Raw genomic sequence first — 17,875 nt, forward strand, 5'->3', positions numbered from 1 at the left:
TGTGTAGCGTGGGTGGCCGCGCTCCTCCTCCTCCTGTCAGTCCGGCCGGGTACCGGACGGTACAGGAGATTCAGTTACCTGTTCCCGGCCGGACTGAAAGGAAGTGAGCACTCAGTGTGCACTTCCTGTCAGTCCGGCCGTGAAAAGGAAACAGAATCTCCTGTACCGCACGGTTCCCGGCCGGACTGACAGGAGGAGGAGGAGCGCGGCCACCCACGCTACACAGGGAATGGGAGGTTAGAAGAACATAGGAAGGGTTGGGGGGTAGTACCCTGTGGTGTGGTAGTGTGTGCTTTATACACAACATTATAATGTGTATAATCAAAGCATTGCTACACAACATTGCTATTTTCATGACCACTTTAGACCAGTAAATTATTTTTTTTTGTCATGAAAAACTGATTGCCCTGACTATCGGAGTGCCTCAAGCTTGGCCTCTGTTCTCCTCAGGATCACAAATCATGTTGAGTTGGTACAATTCTTCTTTCAGCTAAAAGACTACATGATTGTGATTCAGGAAGAGAGCTAAATAAGTGACAGTTTGAAAGGGTAGTGAAATCTGTCCATATATGTATAAATATAAACACAGGGTAAGAAACCTGTGGCTGTTGTGGGACGATAACTTCTAACAATATCAAACAATCACAAGCTTCAGATGATGGAAGTTGTAGTCCGACAACCGAAACAAATTCAAAGGTTGCCCATCGATGTAATGGAGAATACATATTTCTGCAGATGTAATAAGATTAGGAAATGTCTGTATTAAAGCAATTTGGTAGGATACAAATGGCAATGAAGTGGTGTTCTGAACAATTTGTGGTACCAGAAACCTCAGCATATTGATTAATCGGTATAAGGGTTCAGAAACTGAATCCACAATGTACAGAAAAAAAAAAAAATGCTGTATATCCCAAACTCTATATTTTAACTGGAAAAGTTGGGGGTCGTCTTATGCGCCCAGTCGTCTTATACACCGAAAAATACGGTAATGTGAATAGTAGGGGGCTGAGAATGGAACATTGGGTACACCACACGTGACTGGGAGAGGTAGGGAGTCGCTGTCAGAAATGGACACATACAGGGAGTGCAGAATTATTAGGCAAGTTGTATTTTTGAGGATTAATTTTATTATTGAACAACAACCATGTTCTCAATGAACCCAAAAAACTCATTCATATCAAAGCTGAATATTTTTGGAAGTAGTTTTTAGTTTGTTTTTAGTTATAGCTATTTTAGGGGGATATCTGTGTGTGCAGGTGACTATTACTGTGCATAATTATTAGGCAACTTAACAAAAAACAAATATATACCCATTTCAATTATTTATTTTTACCAGTGAAACCAATATAACATCTCAACATTCACAAATATACATTTCTGACATTCAAAAACAAAACAAAAACAAATCAGTGACCAATATAGCCACCTTTCTTTGCAAGGACACTCAAAAGCCTGCCATCAATGGATTCTGTCAGTGTTTTGATCTGTTCACCATCAACATTGCGTGCAGAAGCAACCACAGCCTCCCAGACACTGTTCAGAGAGGTGTACTGTTTTCCCTCCTTGTAAATCTCACATTTGATGATGGACCACAGGTTCTCAATGGGGTTCAGATCAGGTGAACAAGGAGGCCATGTCATTAGATTTTCTTCTTTTATACCCTTTCTTGCCAGCCACGCTGTGGAGTACTTGGACGCGTGTGATGGAGCATTGTCCTGCATGAAAATCATGTTTTTCTTGAAGGATGCAGACTTCTTCCTGTACCACTGCTTGAAGAAGGTGTCTTCCAGAAACTGGCAGTAGGACTGGGAGTTGAGCTTGACTCCATCCTCAACCCGAAAAGGCCCCACAAGCTCATCTTTGATGATACCAGCCCAAACCAGTACTCCACCTCCACCTTGCTGGCGTCTGAGTCGGACTGGAGCTCTCTGCCCTTTACCAATCCAGCCACGGGCCCATCCATCTGGCCCATCAAGACTCACTCTCATTTCATCAGTCCATAAAACCTTAGAAAAATCAGTCTTGAGATATTTCTTGGCCCAGTCTTGACGTTTCAGCTTGTGTGTCTTCTTCAGTGGTGGTCGTCTTTCAGCCTTTCTTACCTTGGCCATGTCTCTGAGTATTGCACACCTTGTGCTTTTGGGCACTCCAGTGATGTTGCAGCTCTGAAATATGGAAAGGAAGGGCGTGTACCCCAGCTTGCTAGGCTGGGGGATCGCCCAAGGAGGGGAGTTCTGCAGCTGTAGTACTGCTTGAATAATGGTCTAAAATATTTTAATCGTGGGTATCATCAAAAATATGATCCCTAAAGAAAACAAAACAAATAAACCTTAATGTACCATCACCATCCTAAACACACTGGGGTGGGTCTTATCCTCGCTATCAATAGTGTACAGCGAACCTGGTGCTACAAAAGGGATGAACCAGAAAATTGTGCAATGGAAAACTTCCTAGAAGGGCACTGGTCAGTAGTCACTGGTCAAGTCCCTTGCATGGGCCATAGACAACACGGTATCCCTATTGCACTCTGCACTGTACATAGACCTATGGTAAATAGCAACGTGTCCCTGTGTAACTACAGGAGCATAAAGTAGCCGTCTGACCTGCTGGAGATACAGTGTATAAATCCAGCGTCAGGACACACTGAATGATTACTTAGGTTGCACTCAGCACTGTGCATAGACCTATGGTAAATAACAACGTGTCCCTATGTGACTACAGGAGCATAAAGTAGCCGTCTGACCTGCTGGAGATACACTGTATAGACCCAGCGTCAGGACACACTGAATGATTGCTCTGGTTGTTGCAATAGTTATGCGGGGTCAAAGAGCCTGCCGTAAAAAGGCAGCATAGAAATGTAACTGATAACAGTCTGATAACAGCCTAATCCTGACCAAGACTGACTAGGGTAACTTGATGCAGTACTCGCCCTTAAGCTTGTAGGAGCTGTGATTAAACCGCTGTCGAGAGACTAGGAGATTAATTCTGCACTGTCCGTGGTTGAGGAGTCTGCTGCAGAGAGTGACCCGTTGGCCTCACTAGTAACAGCCTAATCCCATCAAAGGCCGACTACAATAGCTTGCTGACGTATTTGTGATGAAGCCGCTGTGGAGAGAAAAAGATTCTACACTATACTCTGTACACTTGTCCAAAGCTGCTATCAGGAACATAACCAGCATAGGTTGAGCGAGACAATAACCCACTACCCTCACCCAGTGATCACATCAAACGTGCTGGTGATCTTAAAAGCAAAAGTAATGACCTAACGTCCGTTTCGGCGCTATTAGAGCGCCTTTATCAAAGGTGAACCGGTATGGGTGCCTGGCTGGGTTTAAATAACCCGCCCGATAATGTAAGTGACCAATTGCGGCGCTGGGCGTGTCTCGCCTCTTCGCGCCGTGTTGCCGTGTAGCCCGTCATTGGTCCGTAAGATCGCCCACGTGGGTGTCTGTGGGGCGGGTCTACGGACGAGGGGAGGGTGTTACTATCCCACTGACTGGAAGAGGACTCCTCCCCGAAAAAGAGAAATGGCTTAAACGGTTAACCCTTCGTACTTTGTCCACATACTAGTTAGAAACCCTTATTACACGGTAAATCTGGGTAAAAACCCATAGTCCGTTGAGGCTTAAAAGCTAGGAGGGTTTGACATATGCCGATTGATTCAAGGTTAGTATTGGGGAATACAGAGCTGTGATAACCCTTTCAGGGCTTCAGGACGATGTTAACCCTTGCTCGTATGCAACAGAAATCATGTTGCAGTAGAGGACAGGGTAGGGTATGTCTCCCACATCCATAAACTATTTATGAAGGGGGAGACACTGGTATAGAATGGTCCTAAGGATAACTGAACCCTTTAAAGCGTATTGACGGACCTTATACCTGCAGCTATTAGGTTGCAGGCAGAGGTGCCCTCTTGCATGTGGGATACAAATGAAGTGATCCTATTATGTCCTATGTAGGGAAGGTCCTAGAGTGGAGTAGGACCAATGCTCATATCCCAAAGGAAACCAAACGGAGACAATCGGGGAAGGGGGTATGAGCCCAGATTGGTAATTGATGGGAAAGGTACGGGGCGGTCACTACATATAATGGCACACAAGTACTCGGTACAACACTTTCTATATGTACAGAAAAGTGTATCTGTTAGCAAACAAAAGACCAAAAAATGAAATTGAAGACTGGACTACACAAATCTATTTACATATGTACACAGTGGGGAAAACCATCAGTCAATAAACGGGGTGAAGGTAAACCCTTCATTGAGGCCTTTGGGGGCAAGTGTGTCAAATTTGTAAATCCAATAACATTCCCTTCTTTTAAGGGTTTGATCCAGATCCCCGCCTCTTCTGCCCAGTTGGATTCTCTCTATTCCGGCAAACTTGATACATTTAGGAGTGTCCATGTGGTTGGTTCTAACGTGTCTGGCAACTGACGTGTCTCTGTCAGACGTTATAGAATGGATATGTTCCATAATCCGTCGCTTGAATGGGCGTATGGTTTTTCCTACATATTTCTTGCCACACTTGCACGTGAGTAGATATACCATTCCCTGGGTGTTGCAGTTGAAAAACTGTTTTATGGGAATCTCAACAGTGTTATTATAGTTAGTGAGGGTTTTTGACCCTTTGGCTATGTATGTGCATGCGACACACTTCCCACACTGGTATGTGCCATGTACAGTCAACCATGTGGTGTTAGTTTTTTTTGGGGGGGATAGGTAACTAGGTACCAGCATCTCCTTTAGATTTCTACCTCTCTTTGCTGTAATGGACACCCTAGTGGAGATGGTGTCCTTCAGGTGTGGATCTTGTGTCAGCAAGGGCCAAAAGCGACCCATTACTTTTTTTACTTTGTCCCATCCAGCATCGTATTTCGCTACACATCTGATTAGTTTTTTAGAGTCTGAAGCTCTGAAATATGGCCAAACTGGTGGCAAGTGGAATCTTGGCAGCTGCACGCTTGACTTTTCTCAGTTCATGGGCAGTTATTTTGCGCCTTGGTTTTTCCACACGCTTCTTGCGACCCTGTTGACTATTTTGAATGAAATGCTTGATTGTTCGATGATCACGCTTCAGAAGCTTTGCAATTTTAAGAGTGCTGCATCCCTCTGCAAGATATCTCACTATTTTTGACTTTTCTGAGCCTGTCAAGTCCTTCTTTTGACCCATTTTGCCAAAGGAAAGGAAGTTGCCTAATAATTATGCACACCTGATATAGGGTGTTGATGTCATTAGACCACACCCCTTCTCATTACAGAGATGCACATCACCTAATATGCTTAATTGGTAGTAGGCTTTCGAGCATATACAGCTTGGAGTAAGACAACATGCATAAAGAGGATGATGTGGTCAAAATACTCATTTGCCTAATAATTCTGCACTCCCTGTATTGTGATCGATCCAATACATATGATCGAAACCAGGTTAGCGGGTGATCACCAATACCTGAGTTTTTGAGTTTGTGCAGTAGAATGACGTATTCTACAGTGCCAAAGGCCTTTGCAAAATCAAGGATGTCATTGCAAACTTTTAAGAGGGCAGTTATAGTGGAGTGATTCGGGCGAAAACCTTATTGATCAGGGGTCAGATAGTTAGATTGTTGGTAATACTGACATAGTTGTGTATGGATGCATTTTTCTAAGATTTTGACAATACTGGGAGCAATGATATTGGGCAATAGTTAGAAACCAAAGTAGTGTTACCACTTTTATAGATAGGCACTACTCTCGCAGTCTTCCAAAGTTTGGGTATGTATCCAGACACCAAGGATTTGTTAATTAGGGTTGTAACAGGTTTAGCAATTGCCGGCGCACTGTGCTGCAACAGAATTGCTGGGATTTGATCAGGTCCATACTAGTTTTTCATTTTTTGATTATTTATTTTTTTTATTTTTATTATTATTCTTTATTTTATTTGTGCATGGATATATCACAACAGCTATGGTAAGCAGTTCGCTAACATATAGGTACATTAGTTAGGCATGAAAGAGTACTGCACAATTTTATATAGTAATGTTGCTTATTTAGGAGTTCTTATATGCTGCTCAACAGAAAAGGTAAGATACGAGTGTAGACATAGTAAAGTAGTAGAACATACATTTAGCACTATAGATTAAGGCATTTCTATTGCAGATTATGCATGAGTGAAAGGTATAGTGACATTTGTTTAATGATTTCTGCATTTTTAGGATTCCACTAGCGCTAATAATTATATATAAAATGTCGCTTGCTTGCAAGATGGCCAGCTCAGGTATAGGCAAAAAATTGAGTGCACACATTGTGTTAAGCTTTGTGTGCTGCGTCTGTATTAATTAACGCAATGTCCAGCCTGTATGGCCTAACCGATCCCCCTCAGTCGTCTGGTTAGTGCCCGGAGCAGTTCGTGGTGGGGGTCCCCCCAGTCAGCGCTCTTCCAGTGTCCAGCCAGGATGTAGTCAGAGGGTATGGTTGCAGAAATCCCCTGTCTTGTGATGAGCATGTTGTGGGTTTGTTGTCCCTGGTGGGGATAGTGGGTCTTATGGTGATTGGTATGCTCTGTTAAGGCAGTTTGGTGAGTATGAGGAGGTCCCCCATCGCGCCACAGCACTTTTAGGTAGTGGTATTGGGCTGGGCTGTGCCTGGGAGTCTGGTGGTCTCCGCCATGGTGTCTTTGCTCAGGTGGGGTTGTGATCACAGTGCGGGGAGGGCGGGTTTGGGTGGATAGTCCTGGGGTTTGTCTCCTTTCAGTTAGGTGACTCACCGCTGGTGGGCTGTTGCCGACCCGCAGAGGCTTGCGTCGGGTTTCCCGCCTTCTCCTCCCCGCTTTCCATGCTGTAGTTTGGCCCCATCCTGGAGCCGCGCGCTGTAGCATGGTGACTTGCGTGGTAGTAGCCGCTGGTGTCTCTGCTGGGGTGGTTCTGTGGGCAGATAGCTTGGCCCAGAAGTCTGCCAACAGGCGGTCCAGCCGTTCCGAGAGTGGTGGCAGTGGGGTTCCGCGATCTGGCTGGCACGTGGCAATCGCCATGTTATGCAGCGCCGGACCGGTAATGCAGTTATGCCAAGGGTGGTGCCTTGTACCTGAGGCGTGAGTCGTGTGCCGGGATATCCATCTCCGGAGGGGGGGGGGGGGGGGGAGGGAGTGAGTGTCGGGGAGACCTCCAGATAAGTTGGCTGCAGTGAGCAGGGGGATCGGCCGCTTCCCCCGTGTCTTCTGAGTAGGCCGTTAGTAGGCCTCAGTTTGATCCCCAGGATGCCATTGCCGTTTTCGGCTCGCTCGTACACTTCCTCTGTGTTAAGCCCCCCTCTTGGAAGCTGAGAAGCAGGCAGTTTTTAGGCTTAAAGTTTATTTTCAGGCTTAATTTAGGCGTTTTTAATGAGGAGCTCTTCTGATTTGGGTCTTTTCAAATTTTGTGGGGCCTGATCCACATTTGTAGTTTGTCATTTTGGCAATCAGGATGGTGGAGCATCAGACAAAATAATTGTTAAAGGCATTTGCTACATTTAATGGAAGCTGCAGGGTATGGTTGTCCACTTTGACAGTGGAGGGTTGGTAGTGGATTGGGGGAGTTTGCAAGTTATTTATGACTTTCCAAAAGTTTCTCTTTTTTGAAATGTTATTGTTCAGATTTTCACAGAAATATTGACCACAATGAATCCCGAAACTGGTACATTTGAATGAGGTCAGCTGTGATCCAATTCATATATCTTTTACTCTCACCTTACGCAGCAGGGAATGCAAATTCCAAACACACATATAACAAGTATTTTTATATGTGTATTTTGTAACCGTAATGCTTGTTACTCTTGTTTAAAACTCCACATTGTGTTCAGCTACATCTTCAACAACGATACCCCCAATGTATGACTTTGTCACTGTTCTGTGAAACTATTGCCATATAGGAGAACCGTCCATTTAGGTTTTACAAATAGAATTTTTGACAGATGGATTTTATAGGTGTACATCTTTTGGGGGAATTATAGCAGTTTGACTATTACAATGACCTCACAAAAACCTGCCTTTTGTGAAAATAGACATTCCAGGGTATCTCATATGGTGTATAGTGTGTCTTAATGTGATGACATTGTTCACCACTTCATCTCAAAACTTACAGCAAACAAAGTGAACAGCGCATAATAAATTATTATAATGGCGGGTCATATCTTGCTTAGTCTGTAAGTGCAATGACATGCAACGCTAATGTGCATACATATGTATTATAAAAATATACCCAAAGTCTGGTATAATTATCGATGCAAAAAAATAAGAAAACAGCAAAAATCTCCTAGGGTAGTATAGTAATCATATGTAATACCTGGATGTTATAATTCTCACAAAGTATCACACTCACATTTTTCTGAGCCTTTCAAATAACTGGCTCAGGTAATACAGCAGGTGTGATAGTTGTAGTTCCAGACCGGGTAAGTGGCAGCTTTTCCTCAATAGTAGAAAAAGAAGCAGGAGAAGGCAACACAAGTTAAAGGACCACTATAGTGCCAGGAAAACATACTCGTTTTCCTGGCACTATAGTGCCCTGAGGGTGCCCCCACCCTCAGGGTCCCCCTCCCGCCCGGCTCTGGAAAGGGGAAAAGGGGTAAAACTTACCTTTTTCCAGTGCTGGGCAGGGAGCTCTCTGCCTCCGATCCTCCTCCGTTCCGCCCCGTCGGCTGAATACGCACGCGCGGCAAGAGCTGCGTGCGCATTCAGCCGGTCGCATAGAAAAGCATTTACAATGCTTTCCTATGGACGCTTGCGTGCTCTCACTTTGCTTTTCACAGTGAGAATCACGCAAGCGCCTCTAGCGGCTGTCAGTGAGACAGCCACTAGAGGCTTTGGGGGAAGGCTTAACCCATTTATAAACATAGCAGTTTCTCTGAAACTTCTATGTTTATAAAAAAAAAAATGGGTTAACCCTAGCTGGACCTGGCACCCAGACCACTTCATTAAGCTGAAGTGGTCTGGGTGCCTATAGTGGTCCTTTAAGGTAAGATAAACAATATTTATTAAACAGATAATATAAAAACCCTTACATTCAAGTAATTGGAGTGCCATAGAACATAAGTCCACAGTAATAGAACACAGTACAACACGTTTCAACACTCCTCAGGTGCCTACCTTTTTGCTCGCCGCTGCCTCAGAGGGAATGGGCTGACAAATACCAAGACGCCAGGCAGGGCCGGTGCAAGGATTTTTGCCGCCCTAGGCAAAAGTAAAGTTTGCCGCCCCCCATCCCTCCCCCGATATGACATCACAATGCCCCATGTTAACTAACGCAAGTGCTGCAGTGCCACCGTGTTTACATTAAAAGGCCTGCAGGGACAGGCTATAGACACCAGAACCACTACATTAAGCTGCAGTGGTTCTGGGGACTAAAGTGTCCCTTTAATGTGAGGTAAATTAGAGATTAGTGCCACGAATAATATACTAGATTGCCTACTTACAATCAGATGAGGATGGTGATGGGCTCTACCTGCAGTCTGGCTCCACTGGTCTGGTGTAGAACAGGCTCTCTGGAGGCTGTTTGTGTTCTGGGAGAACAGGAAGAAGGCTCCATTTTTTTTAAGGCCCTTTGCACAGCTCAAGGTCTGGGCCCCAGGGTCCACCTTCATGTTCCACCAATTAGTTTGTTCACAGGAGTAGGGGATGTCCTGATATGTGTGTAAGGAATGCATTGTGTGAATCTGTGTTTGTATGTGTAAGGGCTGCAATGAGTGTTTCTGTGTATGTACGGGATGCAGTGTGTGCGTCTGTAAGGGGTGCATTGAGTGTGTGTAAGGAATGCATTGTGTGTTTCTGTGTGTGTAAGGGATGCATTGTGTGTAAGGGTTGAATTGCTTGTGTGTGTGTGTGTCTGTGTGTAATGCATTGTGTGTTTTTCTGTGTGCAAGGGGTGCATTGTGTGTGTGTGATGGATGTCAATCTCTCCCCCCTCCCTTGTCACTCTCTTCTCCCCCTCTCCCTCCCTCGTCACTCTCTTCTCAACCCCCCTTGTCCCTCTCTTCTCCCCCCCATGTCCCTCTCTTCTCCCCCCTCTTGTCCCTCTCTTCTCCCCCCTCCTCCCTTGTCACTCTCTTCTCCCCTGCGTGTCCCTCTCTTCTCCCCCTCCCTTGTCACTCTCGTCTCCCCTGTTGTCACTCTCTTCTCCCCTCCCCACTCTCATTCCCCCTCCTAATCCCGTCAATTCCCCTCCCTGTCAATTTATCCCCCCCCCCTTTCAATTTATTCCCCCCCACCCTGCCTGTCCATTTATTCCCCCACCCTGCCTGTCCATTTCCCCCCCCCTCCCCGTCCATTTATCCCCCCGTCCATTTATCCCCCCGTCCATTTATCCCCCCCCCCTCCCTGTCCATGTATTCCCTCCCCCTCCTGTCCATTTATTCCCTCCCCCTCCCTGTCCATTTATTTACCCCCTCCCTGTCCATTTATTTCCCCCCCTCCCTGTCCATTTATTTCCCCCCCCTGTCCATTTATCCCCCCCTCCCTGTCCATTTATTCCCCCTTCCCTGTCTGTCCATTTATTCCCCCCTCCCTGTCTGTCCATTTATTCCCCCCACCCTGCCTGTCCATTTATTCCCCCCTCCCTGTCCATTTATCCCCCCCTCCCTGTCCATTTATCACCCCCCCTGTCCATTTATCCCCCCCCTGTCCATTTATTTCCCCCCCTCCCTGTCCATTTATTTCCCCCCCTCCCTGTCCATTTATCCCCCCCCTCCCTGTCCATTTATTTCTCCCCCCTCCCTGTCCATTTATTTCTCCCCCCTCCCTGTCCATTTATTTCTCCCCCCCCCCTCTTCATTGATTTCTCCTCCTCCCCTCCCTGTCCATTTATTTCTCCCCCCCCCCTTCATTGATTTCTCCTCCTCCCCTCCCTCTCCATTTATTTCTCCTCCCCCCCTCTCCATTTATTTCTCCCCCCCCCTCCCTCTTCATTGATTTCTCCTCCTCCCCTCCCTCTCCATGTATTTATCTCCCCCCCCCTCTCTATTTATTCCCCCCACCCTCCCCTACCTCTATAGTAGCGTGGCCGAGCTCTGTATCATGGTCCGCGGGTACAGGGAGCTTTTGTTTCCTGTACCCGGCGGACTAACAGGAAGTGAACACCAGTGTTCACTTCCTGTTAGTCCGTCCGAGTACAGGAGACAGATGCTCCCTGTACCGGCGGACAATACTGCGCTCGGTCACGCTACAGAGAGGGAGTGACAGGAGGGAGCGCTGAGCGCTTCCCTCCTGTCAGCCCCCTCCCTCTCCTCATGCTGTGCCCGGGCGGTGCGCCCTCATGGACGCACCAGCCCGGGCAAAGCTGCAGCCGCCTGAGGCTCTCTACAGAGCGCTCGGGCGGCTGCAGCATTAGGGGGGCCGGCGCTCCTGGCGGCGCCCCTTCCCAAGGGGCGCCCTAGGCGGCTGCCTAGTCCGCCTTACAGGTAGCGCCGGCCCTGACGCCAGGAAAAATTCCAAGTCTCCATGGCAACCTGATGCCTGGGATTTTTGCCAGCCTTGTCCTGAGGGTTTTCCTCAGCTAATATAAATACTGATATTAGCAAATGGAATTCACAACAATAAGCATTCTGAGGTCATATTTGTGAAAGATTTTTGAAAGAAAATAGCATATATTATAAACAACCATATGTTATAAACAGTAAGGACATCTGAAAAAGTTATGATACCTACAAAGGCTGACAAAGCCACCAATGCATGTCAGGTTCCCTACAACTTGATAATGACATCCTTTCAAATTATAGAATTTTACATCAGATAGAACTCAATACTCCTGTTTCCTTTATGAAAGCGATGGATTAATTTTAGCTTTATGTATATCTCTCAGGAGTGTTTTTTGTTTTTTTTTTTATATAAACTTGTTTGAATGCTACCAATATATTATTCTCTACTAGCCTATCCATAGGGTTACTCAAAGCATCTAAAATATTTTTTTGAAAAAAATCATATATTTAAATTGGCTGTGCTCTTTTTACACCACATGTTATCTTCACTAGTTTAAACCTATACATATGTTTTTTGTTTTTTTTAATCACCTGCTGGCCCTTTGTACTGAAAATTGCTAGCATGGCTGACATTTGCTTTCATGAGAAGAGCATTTGTCAGTGAGGTAGTAACACAGTTGTGACTTGCCATTTCATGAGACACCTCGAGTTCCTCGACTTTGTAAAATGTCTTCCATCTCTTCTGCAACAATACTTGCATAATTAGCTTTACAGAATGAGAATAAAATAAACAAACATCTTAACTAAAATAAAAAAATATGGACTTTAGGGAAAGAGGTATTGAGGTGCTAGAAAAGCAGTTGCACTAACAATACTTTATGTGATATTCCTGTTGACCTATCAATTTCTGTGGCTAATCTGGATAATTTATAGGAACAAAGAACAAAAGAGGAAGATCTAGAGAGAGATAGAAAACTCCTAATCTCTATCAAGATCGACCAAAGTAGGTAACCCCTTCCTAGTAGTAATACTAAAACTTAACCTTTAATAGAAATAAATTAAAACCAAATGAACACCAATGTAAAAATAACGAAGAAAACAAAAAAATAATAATAAATAAAATATAAAAAAGGAGTGGTTACTAAATAACTGTGGTAATGGACGATAGAAATTGTAGAAAAATCAGCTGTCGTCCTTCAAAAACCACCTATAGATAGAGACTAGAGTCCAAACTGATCCCAAATACGGGGAGGTCTAGAGAGGTAAAGGGAGAAAGTTGGAATATGGATATGGTAAACCCTTAAAATTCGTTAAATAAAGAGTTAAACCATTCCTGAAATAATTGTAGTATACTGGCTAACAAGTGCTAAAAAAACTGTGTAATAAGCACTTGTAGCAAAAAACCTAGGTCCTAGAGTGGAATGGTTAGCAACACTGAAAAAACTGTTGCATATAAGCTAACAAGTGGGTGCTGTAACAAAATACCACTGCCAAATTACACTTGTAGCAAAACCCTATAACCACTAACCAGCTGGACCTCAAGGTTAACAGTAACAAAAATCGGCTAAATGATATTGCCGACAGAGACACTTAACCCCTAATATCCCTCTTAGAAAACCTCAAGTGTTGCAATCACAGAAGCAAAACTATCTAGTCTAGACTAAAGGCTCAAAGTCTGGAATTCACTCCTAAACTAGCTACCTGACGCGCGTTTCAGCGCTATAATTGCGCCTTCGTCAGAGGTACAAGCAGTGTGCTGTCCTTCTGACGGCTCTTATATACCTGGAGAGCCGGCAACATGAGGAGGGAGTTGGAGGATTCGTTCGCGCCAAAACGGCGTTTCAATCAGTTCCGCCCATCTGATTACGTCATGGGCTGATTGACAGGATATGCAAATTTATGTCAAACCACCTAGATGCTTACTTTGAAGTAAAGAAAAAGTTAAGAAAAAGTTGAAAGACCCCAAATATGTGCTAATGAAAAATCCTCATATAAACTAGAGGGATGCAGTCTAATTACCAACTTGTAGAAATAATAAAATAATAAATATACGAGTAGTAGTGATTCAAAGTGAAATATAGCATATAAAAACGGGTCTAATTATAACTTTAATTTATCTTGAAAAAGGCAGTCATGATAATGACAGAATCCAGAACTCCCAACTCTTGAAGGAACAGATATATGTAATCCAAGTTATTCAAAAATTAATAAAATAAAGGTATTTACAAAAAAAAAATTTTATGAAATATATACAGATTAAGGGTAAGAGCATTACTGATGGTATAAATTTATGCTCTCCGTGTAATTCATTTTTCAATGAAGGGAGTAAATGTAAACCCTTCATTTAGACCATTGGGGGTCAGTGTATTAAAACTGTAAATCCAAAAGGATTCTCTTCTGAGGAGAGTGCGATCTAAGTCACCCCCTCTGCGACCCAATAGGACTCTCTCAATCCCTGCAAATTTTACCCCGCTTGTGTCACCGTGATGGTAATTCCTAATGTGCCTAGCGACAGGGGTATCCTTAAGGTTTCTGACTGAGTGTATGTGTTCCATAACACGCCTCTTAAAGGGGCGTATGGTTTTTCCCACATACCTAAGTCCACATACACAAGTCAATAGGTAAACGATGCCCTTTGTGTTACAGTTAAAGAAATGTTTCACTTTACATGCCGTATTGTCTACCAAATTTGGGAGTATTTTAGAGTTTTTCATCATATATTGGCAGGCTACACATTTACCACATTGGTAGGTACCCTGCACTGAAAGCCAGTTAGTAGTGGCACTTCTAGAGGATAAATGGCTGGAAACCAGGACATCTTTGAGGTTTTTCCCTCTTCGTGCAGTAAGGGAAGCGAATGGAGTCACAGCTCCCTTTAGTTGGGGATCTTGAGAGATCAGTGGCCAGAACCTACTCAGTATCCGTTTAGACTGGTCCCATCCGGAGTCAAACGTTGCTATGCAACGAATGAGTTCCTGGTTGGATGGTGTTGCCTTATCTTTTAAAAGGTCTTCCCTGTCACTCAAGAGTGCCCTTTGATATGCCCTCTTGAGGCAACGATTAGGGTATCCCCTCTCTTTGAATCTCGTTCTCAGGAGTTTAGCTTGATCCATGAATTCCTCCACCGTTGAGCAGTTTCTCCTCAAGCGGAGGTACTGTCCAACTGGAATCCCATTTTTGAGGGGTATCGGGTGATGGCTGTCCCACCTCAGCATGGTATTTGTTGAGGTGGGCTTCCTATAGAGGGTAGTGTCGATTACCAAGTCTTTGGAGATATTAAAGGTACAATCTAGAAAATTAAGTGTGGTTCCTCCGATCTCAAACGTGAATCTTAGATTGAGATCGTTGGAATTCAAATTTTCCACAAAGGATCTAAAGAAGTCCTCCGTGCCAGTCCAGACAACGAGGACATCATCGATAAATCTCTTCCACAGAAATACATGTTTTGTAAAGTCAGCATTTGTATCAGAGAACACCACATTTTCTTCCCACCATCCCAGGTGCAGGTTGGCATACGATGGAGCACAAGACGTGCCCATAGCAGTCCCCTGCACCTGGTGGTAGAACTGACCATCAAAGAGGAAGAAATTGTGGGTCAGGATAAATCTCAGCAAATTGATCACGAATTTCGTGTGGCAGTCATGTTTCGGACCCCGTGTGGCTAGATAGTATTCAGAGTGCATAAGACCTTGAGTGTGGGGAATTGACGAATACAGGGCCTCAACGTCGAGACTACATAGGAGTGCATTGCTTGGTATATTGAGAGAAGCTAGACATTTTAATGTGTCCTTTGTGTCTCTCAAGTACGAAGGTAATTTTTCGACGTATGGTCTCAATATTGTATCTACATAAAGACTGGCCCTGTTCGTTAGATTATTAACCCCTGACACGATAGGTCTAGCTGTTAGTTGGCTACATTTTTTGTGCACCTTGGGTAGGCAATAGAATGTAGAGACCACTGGGCTTTTATTATAGATATATGAATGTTCGTCCCTACTCAAGGTGCCTTCATCAAATGCTGAGTCCAAGATAGCTTTAAAATCTGATAGGAATTTAGTGGAAGGGTCAGATTTAAGGATACGATAGGTTGTTTCATCCTTTAGTATGTTAGTAGCTAACTGGATGTAGTGTGTCCTATTAAGGACCACAATATTTCCCCCATTGTCTGCTGGTTTGATTATGATGTCCTCGTTGTCTCGCAGGCTACGGAGGGCTAACCCTTCCTCCCTCGAGAGGTTACTGTGAGGTCGGGGTTCCAGAGAATCGACTTTTAGCTTCTGTATCATCGTACATACAGACTCTATAAATAGTTCGACATTTTTGAAGTCCCTAATATTGGGAGTGAATTTGCTTTTAGGGCACAGTTCTGTATAAGGTTGTAGAGAGGTAACTTCGTTATCCTCCAGGAGGGACACTAAATCATTAAGACACTGGTACTCTCTAACGCTGAAGCCAAGATCTTTGGCTCTTTTTTCATTAATGGTGTAGAAGTATTTATGAAGGGCCAATCGTCTCCCAAACAAATGGATGTCTTTGATCCAGTCGAACTTATTAAAAGGGGGGACCGGAACAAAAGATAAACCCTTCATCAAGATTTGACATTGCTGTTCAGTGAGTATAGTGTCTGAGAGATTAAGCACCTTAGTATTAGTGCTCAATATCTCTTCCGTGCCCTTCCTCTGTACCGTGTTTGTCTGTACTGTTGTGGTTGTTCCCCCTCTCGGGGGTTGTGCCCTAAAAAAGTCACCCCCTTTTTAAGAATGCTTTTAGATTGTTCACTAGTCTGGGACATAGAAGAGGTACTGCTATCGTCGTTGTCTGTATCTGATGTCTCGTATTCAGATGTGGTGTTCTGATCTGAGTCTACTCTGGTACTTCTTTTAAATTTTCTATACACCCGCTCATTTTTGTAGTCATTATGATCTCTAAGAAACTTTCTGTGTTTTCGTTTTTTGATAGAATCTCTATATTTGTTTAAACTTTGTTGAAGATTATCCTCTTGAATGTTAAAATTAGGATCTTCCTTTAAGTTTTGAGTGACTTCTACAGCCTCATTAACTTTTTCATTAACTGCAGTAAGTCTACGAGTAGTAGTGATTCAAAGTGAAATATAGCATATAAAAACGGGTCTAATTATAACTTTAATTTATCTTGAAAAAGGCAGTCATGATAATGACAGAATCCAGAACTCCCAACTCTTGCAGGAACAGATATATGTAATCCAAGTTATTCAAAAATTAATAAAATAAAGGTATTTACAGATTAAGGGTTAGAGCATTAATTTTTGAATAACTTGGATTACATATATCTGTTCCTTCAAGAGTTGGGAGTTCTGGATTCTGTCATTATCATGACTGCCTTTTTCAAGATAAATTAAAGTTATAATTAGGCCCGTTTTTATATGCTATATTTCACTTTGAATCACTACTACTCGTATATTTATTATTTTATTATTTCTACAAGTTGGTAATTAGACTGCATCCCTCTAGTTTATATGAGGATTTTTCATTAGCACATATTTGGGGTCTTTCAACTTTTTCTTAACTTTTTCTTTACTTCAAAGTAAGCATCTAGGTGGTTTGACATAAATTTGCATATCCTGTCAATCAGCCCATGACGTAATCAGATGGGCGGAACTGATTGAAACGCCGTTTTGGCGCGAACGAATCCTCCAACTCCCTCCTCATGTTGCCGGCTCTCCAGGTATATAAGAGCCGTCAGAAGGACAGCACACTGCTTGTACCTCTGACGAAGGCGCAATTATAGTGCTGAAACGCGCGTCAGGTAGCTAGTTTAGGAGTGAGTTCCAGACTTTGAGCCTTTAGTCTAGACTAGATAGTTTTGCTTCTGTGATTGCAACACTTGAGGTTTTCTAAGAGGGATATTAGGGGTTAAGTGTCTCTGTCGGCAATATCATTTAGCCGATTTTTGTTACTGTTAACCTTGAGGTCCAGCTGGTTAGTGGATATAGGGTTTTGCTACAAGTGTAATTTGGCAGTGGTATTTTGTTACAGCACCCACTTGTTAGCTTATATGCAACAGTTTTTTCAGTGTTGCTAACCATTCCACTCTAGGACCTAGGTTTTTTGCTACAAGTGCTTATTACACAGTTTTTTTAGCACTTGTTAGCCAGTATACTACAATTATTTCAGGAATGGTTTAACTCTTTATTTAACGAATTTTAAGGGTTTACCATATCCATATTCCAACTTTCTCCCTTTACCTCTCTAGACCTCCCCGTATTTGGGATCAGTTTGGACTCTAGTCTCTATCTATAGGTGGTTTTTGAAGGACGACAGCTGATTTTTCTACAATTTCTATCGTCCATTACCACAGTTATTTAGTAACCACTCCTTTTTTATATTTTATTTATTATTATTTTTTTGTTTTCTTCGTTATTTTTACATTGGTGTTCATTTGGTTTTAATTTATTTCTATTAAAGGTTAAGTTTTAGTATTACT

General features: G+C 43.4%; 1 protein-coding gene across 8 annotated transcripts in view; it reads left to right on the forward strand.

Moving 5' to 3' along the window:
- The window catches only part of TNK2 (tyrosine kinase non receptor 2), a 205,011-nt gene that overhangs the window by 184,880 nt on the left and 2,256 nt on the right, over window positions 1–17,875 (forward strand). The gene's annotated exons all lie outside the window — the stretch shown is intronic.

This window comes from Pelobates fuscus, chromosome 2 (genome assembly GCF_036172605.1).
Source record: "Pelobates fuscus isolate aPelFus1 chromosome 2, aPelFus1.pri, whole genome shotgun sequence".
Lineage (NCBI taxonomy): Eukaryota > Metazoa > Chordata > Amphibia > Anura > Pelobatidae > Pelobates > Pelobates fuscus.